Raw genomic sequence first — 14,104 nt, 5'->3', positions numbered from 1 at the left:
TTTTCTTTCTCTGTCTCCTTTAGGTGTAGGGTTAGGTTGTATACTTGAGACCTTTCTTGTTTCTTTAGAAAGGCTTGTTTTGCTATAAACTTTCCTCTCAGGACTGCCTTTGCTGCATATCAAAGATTTTGAATAGTGGTGTTTTCATTTTCATTTGTTTCCATGAATTTTTTCAGTTCTTTAATTTCCTGGTTGACCCATTCATTCTTTAGTAGGATGTTCTTTAGCTTCTGTGTATTTGGGTTCTTTCCAGTTTTCCTCTTGTGATTGAGTTCTAGTTTCAGAGCATTGTGTTCTGGAAATATTCAGGGAATGATCCCAGTCTTTTGGTACCAGTTAAGACCTGATTTGTTACCCAGGGTGTGATCCATTCTGGAGAATGTTCTGTGTGCACTAGAGAAGAATGTATATTCTGTTGCTTTGGGATGGAATGTTCTGAATATATCTGTAATGTCCTTCTGGTCCAGGGTGTCATTTAAAGCCTTTGTTTCCTTGTTGATCATTTGCTTAGATGATCTATTTCAGTGAGGGTGTGTTAATGTCCTCTACTATTATTGTATTATTGTTGATGTGTTTCTTTGATTTTATTATTAATTGGTTTATATAATTTTCTTCTCCCATGTTATGGGCATAGATGTTTAAAATTTTAGATCTTTTTGTTGGACAGAACCTTTAAGTATGATCTAGTATCCTTCCTCATCTCTTATTATAGACTTTGGCTTAAAATCTAATTTATCTGATATAAGGATTGCCACGCCAGCTTTCTTTTCATACACATTAACGTGGTATATTGTTTTCTACCCCATCACTTTATTCTTTCTTCACCCCTTCACTTTAAATCTGGAGTTGTCTTTGGGTCTAAAATGAGTTTCTTGCATATAGCATATCATTGGGTCTTGGTTTTTTTATCCATTCTGATACCCTGTGTCTTTTGATTCGGGCTTTTAGACCATTTGCATTCAGGGTAACCATTGAAAGATACGAATTTAATACCATTGTATTGCCTGTAAGGTGACTGTTACTGTAAATTGTCTTTGTTCCTTTCTGGTCTGTTAGTTTTAGGCTTTCTCTTTGCTTAGAGGACCCCTTCAATGTTTTCTGTAGGGCTGGTTTGTTGTTGGGAAATTCTTTTAGTTTTTGTTTGTCCTGGAAGCTTTTTATCTCTCCTTCTATTTTCAATAACAGCCTAGTTGGATATAGTATTCTTGGCTATGTATTTTTCTCGTTTAGAGCTCTGAATATATTATGCCAGTCCTTTCTGGCCTTTCATGTCTCTTTGGATAGGTCTGCTGCCTATTTAATATTCCTACTGTTGTATGTTTCTACCCTCTTGTCTTGAGCTGGTTTCAGGATTTTCTCTTTGTCACTAAGACTTGTAAGTTTTACTATTAGATGACGGAGTGTTGACCTAGTTATATTGTTTTTCAGGGGTGTTCTCTGTGCTTCCTGGATTTTGATGCTTGTTCCCTTCCCCCAGTTAGGGAAATTCTCTGCTATAATTTCTCCAGTATACCTTCTGCCCCTCTATCTTGTTCTTCTTCTTTTGGGATCCTAATTATTCTCATATTGTTTCGTCTTATGGTATCAATTATCTCTCACATTCTCCCCTCATGGTCCAGTAGTTGTTTGTCTCTCTTTTGCTGAGCTTCTTTATTCTCCATCATTTTGTCTTCTATATCACTAATCTCTTTTCTGCCTCATTTATCCTAGCAGTAAGAGACTCCATTTTTATTGCACCTCATTACTAGCTTTTTAAATTTAAATTTGGTTATATTTTAGTTCTTTTATTCTCCAGAAAGGGATTTTATTTCTCCAGAAAGTGATTCTCTAATGTTTTCTATGCTTTTTTTGAGCCCAGCTAGCACCTTGATAATCATCATTCTGAACTCTAGTTCTGACGTATTACTAATATCTGTATTGATTAGGTCCCTAGTCGTTGGTACTGTCTCTTGTTCTTTTTGTTTTTTTTTTGAGGTGAGTTTTTCTGCTTTGTCATTTTATCTAGATAAGAATAGATGAATGAGAGAACAAACTATTAAAAAAGTAGCAGTGACCCCAGAAAAATATACACTAACGCAATCAGAGGAGACCCGAAACTTGGCGAGGAGAAGAAAGGGGGGGACAAGTATATATGTATACACACACACACACACACACACACACACACACACACACACATATTTGTATGTATATCTTAGATTAGTGAATAGAACAGAGCCACACACTTGATTTTGGGTGTGATTTGGTCTGTTAGAAGAAACTACCTCCCAAAATTTTAAAGGAAGAAAAACATATATATATACAAAAATAAGGGTAAACACGATGAAGGGATGAAATATGACTGTGAAGATGAAAATTAAAAATGATTCTAGGGGCGCCTGGGTGGCTCAGTGGGTTAAGCCGCTGCCTTCGGCTCAGGTCATGATCCCAGGTCCTGGGTTCGAGCCCCACATCGGGCTTTCTGCTCAGCAGGGAGCCTGCTTCCTCCTCTCTGTCTGCCTCTCTGTTTACTTGTGATTTCTCTCTGTCAAATAAATAAATAAAATCTATAAAAAAATAAAGATTCTAAAAAAGGAATTGATAAGTTGTTTGAAAAAAGAAAAAAAAAGAATGTGATCAGGCTGGAGACTAGAACAAAGCCATGCAATAGATTTAGGCTATATTTTGATCTAGTAGAAGAAATTGTATCCCAAAATTTTAAATAAAAGAAAATCTAAATGTATACAAGAATTAAGGTTAAATACAATGAAGGGATAAAATATGAGTATAACACGAGAATTAAAAAAGATTTTTGAAAAGGTATTGATAAGATAAAGTAGTTTAAAAACGTTAAAATTAAAAAGAAAAATTTAAAAAATAGAATAGGAAAAAAATAAAATAAAAAGAAATTTAACTTTGAAAGACTAAAGGATCATTGGAAAAAGCCATGAATTCTATGTGCTGCATTCCCCTAGCTCTTGAGTTCCATAGTTCTCATTGAATAGTGAACTTGGTCTTAGATGAGTGTTCTTGCTTATCTTCTGGGTAAGGAGCCTGGTGCAGTTATTCTCAAATGTATTTTCCCGAGACAGAATTGCACCGCCCTTCTCAGGGCCCTGGCTAAGTAACTGGCTTGTGTTCTTCTTGGTAGTTTTTGTTCCCTAAATGCTTTCCGTAGAGTTCTGGAAGGTGGCAATGAAAATGGCAGCCTTCCAATCTCCAGCCTGCAGTTGCTGAGAGCTTGGGATCCCACTTCTCAGTGCACCCCCAGAGAAAAGCATTGAAGCAAAAGAATCCCTCCTGTCTCCCTGATCTCCAGCTATACTCTGTGCTCACCTGGCCTGTGACAGAGCGTTTCTGTCTCTGGCACAGAGCCCCGTTTGGAGTCTCCAAACCCAACTGGTATCTGCAGCATGTTTCCATACTGCTCCTACCAGAGGAGGAAAGTGAGTCTCCCTGGATCTTCCACTTACCGGGTCCTTTCTTGAAGAGCAGTGGCCTGACTGTGCCTTGGATCATGGTTTAAGGTAAATCTGGGCTGATAGCACACTCCTCATCTCGGTCTCTGTAGCCAGTGTCCCTGCTCCAATATCTGGGAGCTCTGCCACTCTCAGGCACCCCTGGTATTTCTGTTACCTGGCAGGTCCTGAGACCACATTGTCCCTGCAAAGGCTCAACCTTCCACTTAGCCTCTGGAGCGATATCCCTCAGTGGAGCAGAGTTCTCAACTTTCTGATTTTATACTCTGCTGCTCTCTCAGGGTGGTCTCTATTACCATCAGTTTGTATTTACTTCTCCCTATGTCTTACCTTCTGGAAAGTGGTTGATTTTCTGTTCCCAGAATTGCTGCTCTTCTCTTCTCTCTCCTTTTGAGTTTGTAGGTATTTAGAATGATTTGATAACTATCTAGCTGGACTTCTGGGACCTGATGATATTTAGGTCTCCTCCTCCTCCACAATCTTGCCCCTCATTTCTGCTGTTTTAAACACTAGCAGTTTGCCTCTCCTTGAGTCATACCAAATAAGTTGAAATAAAAATTATTTCTTTCTTAATGTTAAAAAATAGACTAAAGTATCATTGTAGAATGATGGACTTTGTTAATGAGTATGTTTCTATATTTTGTTAACATGAATGGGTAAACTTTGGTTTTAGTCGAGAAGAGATTCGTGATACAAAGCCGTTTTGAAGACCTTCTATTGATACTATCACATTTGTTCCTATACTTGTTACATTGCACAAATAATTTTTGCTTTGGCTCATTGATGTCCCCAATACTATCACTGTAGTATAGTTTACTAGTATAAGTTATGTAGAATCCCTTTAAAAGCAATTTTTACAAATGCTGAAGGTATATGAAGTACCTTTATAGTTACTAATTCTTCCATATTTTCTTGAAGATAGTGAATCTTAGTAAACTTGAAATTTTGCTTTCACCTACCAGGGAATGCTATCTTTAGTGCAGTTCTTGAAGTTATATTGTGACTGAAAATTTTAACTTCTTTAATTTTACTTTCTACTTTGGTACGTTTGTTGTGCTCTAAATGAAAGCCATGATTTAACCACAAACTGGCGTTTTTGTGGATATAAATAAATATTACCACTGACCTCTAGTTAGTGAGATGTTTAGATTGGGAATTATACTGAAACATTCATTCAACTTTTTCCTTATGGCTTTTATTTTACGACTAGAAGTTATTTGTGAGATAATTCTTTGAAAATAGTGGTCTGTCTGTGGTCATGAAGTCCCTTTTTGGGAAGTATTTAGCTCTCAGTCTTGGAGATAGAAGTGTAAACTTAGCCTTATTAATAGCATATGTTAGCCAACTGAGCTGACACTGCATTAAGCAGAGTTTAAAAATGTAGCTCTAATAAACAAGGGCCTCTTTTTCTTCTAATTAATGTATAGACATCTTCCTCTCACATTATTGATACATGAAGATAGATTACCATAAAAAATACAATATTTGTTCTTCTTTGCCTTATTTAGGGTCAAAGTAATGTAAATAATATATAAAGATTAGCTCTAATTGTTTGAAAAAGAGAGAAGTGGGAAATTGGATAGACCTTTTGACTTGTATTTACTACTTGTTATCAAAAGCTGGGCTAGACTATGGCTTTTTCTTTAAAGATTTTTATTTATTTATTTGATGGACAGAGATCACAAGTAGGCAGAGAGGCAGGCAGAAAGAGAGAGAGAGGAGGAAGCAGACTCCCTGCTGAGCAGAGAGCCCGATGCAAGGCTCGATGCAAGGACCCTGGGATCATGACCCTGAGCCGAAGGCAGAGGATTTAACCACTGAGCCACCCAGGAACCCCTAGACTATGGCTTTTTCTGTGAATGGGAAATGTTCTTAACATATATCTTCAAACTTTCTTTTTTAACTCTGCTTTTGGGGATTTTTTTCCCCCCATTTCTTAGTCCAAATTTATTATCTTCAGCTTCCTTATTTGTATGTCAAACTGTGACTTCTCTTCTGATTGTCAGAGCCACATGGAACTATCTATTCTTTACCTTCACTTAGAAATTTCTTAGAAATATTCCCATTTTTCTTGGAGAATTTCCCAAACTCAAATATTTCCCAGGCATCTGTCTCCTCCTTGTTTGCCCATCTGAGTAAATATCAGCTCCGTGTACTTACTTTGTCACCTGAGTCACCAATCACCTAATTTTTTTTTACCCCAACATTTCATATCCATCATCAAGTTCTATATATTTTACATCTAAAAATCTGTAATCAGTACTTTTATTTCTGATGTATCACACATCTGTAGTCCAAACATCTGAAGTGTAGTAATCTCTTATCAGGTCTTTTTTTATGCCACTAATGTTTCCTTCATTTTCTACAGAATAGCCAAAGTAGTCATTCTGAAACATTAGAATGTTTATGCTGATTATGCATAAAACCATGCAGTGCTTTCCTGTTGCATTTACAAGAAAGCCTATTATCCTTCATCTTTTCCAGAAGACTGTATAATCTGTCTCTTACCTATCATTCCACATCATTTCAGTACTGTACTGTTTTTACCTTATTCTGTAGTCACAAAACCCTTTCATTCATCCTCACTTCTTCTTCTTCTTCTTCTTCTTCTTTTTTTTTTTTAAAGATTTTGTTTATTTAGGAGGGAGAGAGCAAGAGTGGGGAAAGGGGTAGAGGGAAAGGTAGAGGTAGAATCTCAAAGCAGATTCCACTTTGGTCACAGAGCCTAGCATGGGGCTCTGTCTCACAACCCTGAGATCATGACTTGAGCCGAAACCAAGAGTCAGGTGCTTAAATGACTGAGCCACCCAGGTGCACTTATTCATCCTGACTTCTACTCATCTTTCAGATTTACCCTTAAATGTCACTTTTACATAAAAGCCTTCTTTGCTGTCATCCTCTACTCACACCAACCATCTAATGTGAGTCTAAATTATGTTTTTGTTATAATTTCTCACAGTTTATACTAATTGTTTGCAGTTATATATTTACTTGTGTGATTATTTGTTTTTTACTGTTCTGTGTGCTTCCTGAAGGTACATATCTGTATATATACATAGTACCTGGCACATTGCCTTATACATAGTAGGTACTCAGTAAATAGTTAATAAATAAATGCTCACGATAACCTACACATTTGGTTTCTTTTTTTCTTTTTTCTGCTTAAAAGTGGAATTCTGCTTTTTATGGAAACATAAAGGGTTAAATGCAGTGAAAAAGGCCAGTGCAGAAATATGTTCTACCTGTTATCAGCAAAAGTATGGGATATAATATCTCAAATTACTATGATTGGTGGCTTTTAAATTACAGTTTTGAGTTCTTCAGTCCAAAATGTGCTTATTGTACTAAAAAATGAAGTAGTAGGCAATTTGAACTATAAAATACAGGTTAGCATACTTCATATTAAAAAATTGCAAGGAGCATTGTTGTCTATATTCTTTGAGTTTCTCTTTGGTGTTTAAGGGTAACCTAAATTTGATACTATGTTAATACTACTATAGCAGGAGGGCGCCTGGGTGGCTCAGTGGGTTAAGCCGCTGCCTTCGGCTCAGGTCATGATCTCAGGGTCCTGGGATCGAGGCCCGCATCGGGCTCTCTGCTCAGCAGGGAGCCTGCTTCCCTCTCTCTCTCTCTCTCTCTCTCTCTGCCTGCCTCTCCGTCTACTTGTGATCTCTCTCTGTCAAATAAATAAATAAAATCTTTAAAAAAAAAAAAAATACTACTATAGCAGGAACATGGACTTAGAAAACATGTTCAGATTCTAAGCTCCCCAGTTGATTAATTGGAAAGTCTTGGGAAAAATTCACTGAACTTCTATGAGTCTTCTTTTCTTTCTATAAAATGGATATAATGAAACCTTAATAAAAAGTGTATTGTGGAGATTAAGATTTTATATTTTGGGTTTTTTTTTTTCAATTAGCATTAATTGCGCCTCGGATAAACCTCATTGGCTATGATATTGCCACTGCACAAAGCTATATATTTTGGGTTTTTAATGTAATTTTATCATATAAATATTTTACACATAAATGTACTAACATATTTATATAAACATACAAACTTAATATTGTATATACATAGTGTTTAAGATATTTTCTATAAATATATATGGTATATAAATATAAACAAATATATTTAATATTCATCTAAGTATATATGTATATTTTATTTTTATGTTTATATATTATATATAAATTTATATTTTATAAAATCTAGTATTTACACAAAATGATGTTTTTATATAAAGATAATTTTATTTAATTTTATAATGTGGGTTAAATTAGTTATGTTCATCAGATATTTGAATTTGGATTAGTTTGTGTTTCAAATGATCTTGGTGCTATGTAGATTTTAATTTAAATTAAGAAACTCAAACTTATAGAATTTCTTATTCTAATTTCTGATACTGTACCTTTTTGTTTTATTTTTCCTTTCTGTTATGAAATGCTCGTTTAGAATATAGATAGAAATACATTTCCTTGCAAGAACTGTTATTCAAGTAATATTGTTGATGCTCTTTTTGAAAATGAGTTTCCTAGTATTATATTTTCTAAAATATGCTTTACTAAATGCTATTTAAGGATGAAAGGGTTAAAATAGTATTTGTGATATCATTGTTAATAGCATCTGATTAATAGTATTCTTTTATTTGAACTCACTGTTAGAGATAACTATATAAACAAATTGAAACTTCAGGTAATTTACCAGTTCTATATGCTGATAGTATTGTCTTTGTATTTAAGAATGATTAATTAAGTCTTTTTGTTTAAGTCATGGCAACCGTTTCCACCGACTGTGTAACATAACTGCAGACCATATATTTGTCTCATGATTTCTTCCATCAAAGCATGAAGAAGTGAATTATTGAAAAGATAAAAATAAATTTGTTTGCTTTCTGTCAGAGTTCATATCCACAGCCAACCTTGATAGAAGACCAGAATGATTTAGACATGTTTGCTTTGGAGATTCATAACATATGCTTGCTGGACAGAATTGAGTTATCTCTGCTCTGGAGAGTAAGTTATTGTAGCAGGAGCTGACAGAGATGAAGATAACTGAGGGAAATTCAATTACCTTTTAGTGTTTTCTTTCTAATAGGATTCTTAATGTGAAAAAGATCCTTAGATGATGCGCCTCTGTTTCTTGTGAGATCTGCCTTGATACCTGTTTCCAGAATACCATGAACTTTTCAGTTCCAGACCTTCAATAAGTATGAAATAGGCAGCTCACTGTTAAAGAGTAGTTTTGATTGAAACATCTTATTTTTACTTAATGTCATTGGTGATCTTTATAATCATTGACTACTCTCTGTGGTTTTCTTTAACAAAGTGTAGTGTTTTGTATGAGATTATTATTTAATATGTTGGGAGCTTTCCCTGACCCTCCCTCTCAACTGACCTTTTTGGGAGTGTGTTATAGCATCTCAGTGGTGATATATTGATATTTTTCTGTCTAATTATCATAGACTGAGTCTTGGCAACCTTGTTTCAAAGTGCTGTTAGAATTTTCAAGCTTCCATTTTCACTTTCCTCTGTCATTCTGCCAACCTTTTGCTTGAATGGTGTCTTTACTTTCACACCCCCTGACATTTTCAGTTTCTTGCAGCATGGCTTCCCTCCTTTCCATCTCCAATCCTAGAACAAATAAATTAAAAATGTTCTCTTGCATATCATTAGTGATCTAATTATGCTGTCCAGTGGCTGCTTTTCAGTTTTTTTTTTTTTAAAGATTTTATTTATTTATTTGACAGAGAGAAATCCCAAGTAGGCAGAGAGGCAGGCAGAGAGAGAGGAGGAAGCAGGCTCCCTGCTGAGCAGAAAGCCCGATGTGGGGCTCGAACCCAGGACCTGGGATCATGACCTGAGCCGAAGGCAGCGGCTTAACCCACTGAGCCACCCAGGCGCCCCTGCTTTTCAGTTTTTATCCCTTTTGGTCTCTGTGTCATTTGACATTGATGACCAACACTTACATTTTGAAATTCGTTTTTTGTTTGGCTTTCTTACCTCACACTTGTCTGATCAGCTTTTTACTTCTCATGGTTCTTGTAGTTTCACTTTTTTCTCCATTTCTTATTCCTGTTTCAAAAGTATAGGTCTACAAGAATACCTCTTGGTACTTTTAACTTTGTGCTCTTTTAGCAATCTCATGTAATGTTGCTATTACCTAAAACCTCCATAGAGAAGACAAGGCATTAAATAGTTTTTTAAAATTTTGTATTTAGTAGTTTCTGTAGTTATTTTAAAATGAAAAAAGGGTGAGAAGGAAGGACCATAGTGAAAAGTCCTCCTCTAACCACGTCCTCATCCTTCTAGGAAACCATTGCTAGTTTCTTGTATATCTTCTGAGTTTCTTCATACACATGTATAAAAATAGAAATATATATGCTTATCTCCTTTCCTTATACAAGTACAAACACGTGTATAATGTTCTGTATTTTGGTTTTTAAACTTAATATTATTTTGGTGAATCTTTTTTACTTCTATAAGCAACATATGTCTGTTTCCTAATAGTGTGTAATCAGACTTTTAGACTTCTGTCATTTTCGTAGATTGTCCATAGTGGTTGATAGTTTTTATTTTTATTTCTTCCTGATGTTTTAGCTTATGTTTCTGCTTTTTATGAATGAGGTTGATTAGTTTGTAGCCATATGTCTTTCTGAGAACATATCCTTTGCCTATTCTGTTGGATTGTTTTTTTCCTTACTAATTTGTAGAAGTTCTACATGTATTAAGGAATCAGCTTCTTTTGTTGCAACTATTTTTACCAATTTGCTGACTTACGAATGATGGATTTTTGTTGTTGTTGTTGTCCTATAGAGGTTTTTAAAACAACGTTTCTATTGTTGGATTTATGAATATTTTCTTTTATGACTTCTGAATTTTTTGATTGGTAGTTGAAAAGGTCTACCACTCATAGATTAAGAAGGAATTTCTTTATGTTTCTGTTAGTATTTCTACAGTTTTATTATTTTACATTTAAATATTTTATTTGTAATTTATCTTAGGATAAACTGATATGAATATAACTATTTATGTGATAATATAGGTCTCCCTGTATCATCTACTACATAGTCTAAATTTTCTTCACTAGTTTGAGATGCCACTGTTACCATAGAGTAAATGCCTATATATTTTTAGGCCTCTTTCTTGACATTTTATTTTTTCCCTCTTGTTCTGTCTGATTTCATGTATTGATGAATTGTTCAGGCTTTATAGTGTGCTTTAATATTTGTGAGGCCACACTCCTTCTTGCTCACATTGACTTTAGAACTTCTTTTTAGAATTCTATGACTCGTCTTGTTTATCTGATATAAGGTTCAAAAAATTATTTTCATTTATTTCTCATGGACATATCAGGTATGCATTGATATCTTTTGCAGATATTGATAGTTTTTCCTTCTTATTTCCAACTTTTATTCTTCTAATTGCTGTTTTATTACATAATTGAATTGGTTTATTCAATTGTTATTGAGTAATAATGATTATTATTAATTGCTAGTTTCTGTTTGCTGGTATTTTATTTTGTGTTTAAGCATTCTGCTCTATTACTATAAGTTAAGCTTTTTTTTTTTTCTATTCTACATGTAAGTGAGATAAGCAGTGTACTGTTAAAAAAAAAAATAGTGGGCATCTATTTAGTTCCTGATTTTAGCAGAGATGTTTCAGTCTTTTCCTAGTTAATTGTGACACAGTTTGAGCTAAAGTAGACATATCATTTTAATGAATTATTAGCTTTTCTGTTTTGTTGATTTTTTTCCTTTTTAATAAATAAGGAATTTTATCCAGTTTTATCATCCTTAAGTGGAGCGATAGAGTAGATACTGTGCTTTAAAATATATTAGGTATGTCAATATTATACCAGTATGATGTGCTCATAAGTTTTTTCCTTAATGTGCTGCGAGATTGTGTTTGCTAATGTTTCATTTGTGATTTTTGCATTCTGTTCATAAGGTAAATTGTGTTTGTTTCTACCTTTCTAATCAGTTTTAGGTATTTGGCAGGTTTTGGATATCAGTATTATCCCTGCGTCACAGTATTTGGCAGGTTTTGGATATCAGTATTATACCTGCGGTTTTGGATATCAGTATTATACCTGCGTCACAGAAAGAATTAAAAACTTTGTGTGTTAGCGACTATCATTCTCAATTTAAAAGGGAAAAATGGACAGCCTTCCCTTTGAGATAAGGAACATGACAAGGATGCCCACTCTTGCCACTGTTGTTCAACATAGTACTAGAACTCCTAGCAACAGCAGTATGACAACAAAAAGAAATAAAATTCAGATTGGCAAAGAAGAAGTCAAACTCTCTCTCTTCGCAGATGACATGATACTTTATATGGAAAACCCAAAAGACTCTACCTGCAAACTACTAGAACTCATACAGCAATTCAGTAATGTGGCAGGATACAAAATCAGTGTAGAGAAATCAGTTGCTTTCTTATACACTAACAATGAAAATATAGAAAGGGAAGTTAGAGAATAGATCCTATTTACTATAGTACCAAGAACCATATGATACCTGGGAATGAACCTAACCAAAGATGTAAAGGATCTGTACTCAAGGAACTACAGAACACTCATGAATGAAACTGAAGAAAACACAAAAAGATGGAGAAGCATTTCATGCTCATGGATCAGAAAAAAAAAATGTTGTTAAAATGTCTGTATTGCCTACAGCAATCTATATTTTCAGTGCCATCCTGATAAAAATTCCACAGCATGTTTCAAAGGGCTGGAACAAACAATCCTAAAATTTGTATGGAACCAGAAGAGACCCCGAATTGCTAAGGAAATGTTGAAAAAGAAAAACAAAATTGGGGGCATCATGTTGCCTGATTTCAAGCTTTACTACAAAACTGTGATCACCAAGACAGCATGGCACTGGCACAAAAACAGACATATAGACCAGTGGAACAGAGTAGAGAGCCCAGATACAGACCCACAGCTCTATGGTCAAGTAATCTTCAACAAAGCAAGAAAAAATACCCAATGGAAAAAAGACAGTCTCTTCAATAAATGGTGCTGGGAAAATTGGACAGCTATGTGTAGAAGAATGAAACTTCACCATTCTCTTACACCATGCACAAAGATAAACTCGAAATGGATAAAAGACCTCAACATGAGTCAAGAACCTATCAAAATCCCAGAGGAGAACATAGGCAGTAACCTCTTTGACATCGGCCACAGCAACTTCTTTCAAGATGTGTCTCCAAAGGCAAAGGAAACAAAAACGAAAATGAACTTTTGGGACTTCATCAAGATCAAAAGTTTCTGCACAGCAAAGGAAACAGTCAACAAAAAAAGAGGCACCCCATGGAATGGGAGAAGATATTTGCAAATGACAGTACAGACAAAGGGCTGAGATCCAAGATCTATAAAGAACTCCTCAAACTCAACACACACAAAACAGATAATCACGTCAAAAAATGGGCAGAAGACATCAGCAGACACTTCTGCAAAGAAGACATACAAATGGCTAACAGACACATGAAGAGATGTTCATCATCATTAGCCATCAGGGAGATTCAAATCAAAACCACATTGAGATACCACCTTACACCAGTTAGAATGGCCAAAATTAACAAGACAGTAAACAAGTATTACAGAGGGTGTGGAGAAAGGGGAACACTCTCACACTATTGGTGGGAATGTAAGTTGGGGCAGTCACTTTGGAAAACAGTGTGGAGATTCCTTAAGAATTTAAAAATAGAGCTACCCTATGACCCTGCAATTGCACTCCTGGGTATTTACCCCAAAGATACAGATGTAGTGAAAAGAAGGGCCATCGGTACCCCAGTGTTCATAGCAGCAATGACCACAGTCACCAAACTGGAAAGAGCCAACATGCCTTCAACAGATGAATGGATAAAGAAGATATGGTCCATATGTACAATGGAGTATTATGCCTCCATCAGACAGGATGAATACCCAACTTTTGTATCAACATGGGTGGGACTGGAGGAGATTATGCTGAGTGAAATAAGTCAAGCAGAGAGAGTCAGTTATCTTACGGTTTCACTTGTGGAGCATAAGGAATAACATGGAGGACTTTGGGAATTGGAGAGGAGAAGTGAGTTGGGGGAAATTGGAGGGGGAGATGAACCATGAGAGACTGTGGACTCTGAGAAACAAAGTGAGGGTTTTGTAGGGGAAGGGGGGTGAGGGGTTGGGTGAGCCTGGTGATGGGTATTATGGAGGGCACGTATTGCATGGAGCACTGGGTGTGGTGCATAAACAACGCTGGAACACTGAAAAAACAAAGTTAAATTAAAAAAAAAAGATTTTGTGTGTTTTTATATGCTTAGTTTCAGTGCTAGTAGAAGTGGAGTTGTTGACTTTTAAACATTTGGTAGAATTTTGGTGTAATTACTATGCTGTAGACCTCAACTGCCATTTTACATTTCCCCAAATTTGCTGTATATCTCTACGTAGGTATCTTCCTAATATGTAATATGTCTTCCTAATTTTGTCTAAAACATATGTATATTACTATCTCTTCTAATCCTCTTTCTTGTTTTATTAACAGTGGTAAAATAGTATAGAAGTTGTAAATGTACTCTTTATTCTAGATGGTTAAACACTTTGGTAAAAATCTTGAGTTGCTGGTACTGTTGAAGAAGGAACATTTGGGGGAATAAAAAATTGAT

At 35.3% G+C, this 14,104-nt stretch overlaps 1 protein-coding gene and 1 non-coding gene across 6 annotated transcripts in view; one reads left to right on the top strand and one right to left on the bottom strand.

Moving 5' to 3' along the window:
* Positions 1-14,104, top strand: part of LRBA (LPS responsive beige-like anchor protein) — a 755,230-nt gene that overhangs the window by 334,137 nt on the left and 406,989 nt on the right. The gene's annotated exons all lie outside the window — the stretch shown is intronic.
* On the bottom strand, positions 7,288-7,434 carry LOC125094472 (U4 spliceosomal RNA). The gene has a single exon (XR_007125513.1). It is a non-coding gene; the product is annotated as a U4 spliceosomal RNA (small nuclear RNA).

The sequence above is a fragment of the Lutra lutra genome, chromosome 2, assembly GCF_902655055.1.
Source record: "Lutra lutra chromosome 2, mLutLut1.2, whole genome shotgun sequence".
NCBI classification, from domain to species: domain Eukaryota; kingdom Metazoa; phylum Chordata; class Mammalia; order Carnivora; family Mustelidae; genus Lutra; species Lutra lutra.
Note: the sequence above shows the minus strand (reverse complement) of the source record. Positions and strands in the feature narration are given on the sequence as shown.